Genomic DNA, 1,329 nt, shown 5'->3' with positions numbered 1-1,329 from the left:
TTTGGGAAAAATTAGGGAGGGTTTTTTTTTTACCATAAAATTTGGGGAAAAGAATAAGGAATTTAACCTTATAATAAAAAAGATATAAAAAAATATAATAATACATTAATATATTAAAATTAAATATATATATAATATATTTTATAATATAATATATTTTTATTATATATTATATTAAATTTTAATTATTTTAATTTTAATATATATATATAAATTATATAAAAAATATTTTATTTTATATATTATATATATATTATATATATATAATATATATAAAATATAAAAATATTTAATTTATATAATTTATATTAATTTTTTTAAAAAAAATATATATATTATAATTAAATATATTTTAAAAATTATTATTTATAATTTTATTTAAAATTTTTTTTTTTATATATATTTTAATAAAATTTTTTTTTATTATATTAAAAAAAAAAATTATTAAAAAATATTAAAATTTAAAAAATAATTTTTAAATTTAAAAAAAATAATTTTTTATTTATAATTTTTTAAATTTTTTAAATATAATAAATTATATAATATAAATCTATATATTATAATATAATTACATATTAAAAATTTTAAAAATTTTAAAAAAATTAAAAAAAATTTTTTTTAAAAAATTTTTTATATTTAAAAAAATTTTATTATATTAATATATATATTATTAAATTATTATATTTTTAAATTTTTTAAAAATTTTTTAAATAAAATATATATATATAATTTATAAATAATTTATTTTTTAAAAAAAAATAAAATATATATATTTTATATATATATAATATTTAAAATTTTAAATTTTATATATATATATATTAATATGTTTATAAAAATATATAATATAATAATATAATTTTTTTTTTTTAATTAAATTTTATATAATTTTATTTATATATATTTTTTAATTTTAAATAATAATAATTTTAAAAATTTATATAATATATATACTAATATAATATATTATATATATAAAATTTTATATAATAAATATATAAATTTAAATATATTATATATATTATATTTAAAATTTTATATATATTTTTATATATATTTATAATTTTATATATATATATAATATATTATATAAATATTTAAAATATTATAATAAAAAAAAATTTAAATATTATATAATATATATATTATATATAAAAATTTTTTTATAAATTTTTTTTTTTTTTGTTTTTTTTTTTTTTTTTTATTTTTTTATTAATAATTAAAATATTTATTTTTTATTTATTATAATTTTATATTTTTTTTTAATATTTTTATATAATATTTAAAAATTTTTTAAAAATTAAATTTAAAAAATTTTTTACCCCCCCC

The 1,329-nt window shown here is 2.6% G+C and overlaps 1 protein-coding gene across 1 annotated transcript in view; it reads left to right on the top strand.

Annotated features, from left to right (window-relative positions):
* The window catches only part of LOC119588585, a gene marked incomplete at its 5' end in the record, with an annotated part of 260,597 nt that overhangs the window by 1,006 nt on the left and 258,262 nt on the right, over positions 1-1,329 (top strand).

The sequence above is a fragment of the Penaeus monodon genome, chromosome 24, assembly GCF_015228065.2.
Source record: "Penaeus monodon isolate SGIC_2016 chromosome 24, NSTDA_Pmon_1, whole genome shotgun sequence".
In the NCBI taxonomy this organism is placed as follows: domain Eukaryota; kingdom Metazoa; phylum Arthropoda; class Malacostraca; order Decapoda; family Penaeidae; genus Penaeus; species Penaeus monodon.
Note: the sequence above shows the minus strand (reverse complement) of the source record. Positions and strands in the feature narration are given on the sequence as shown.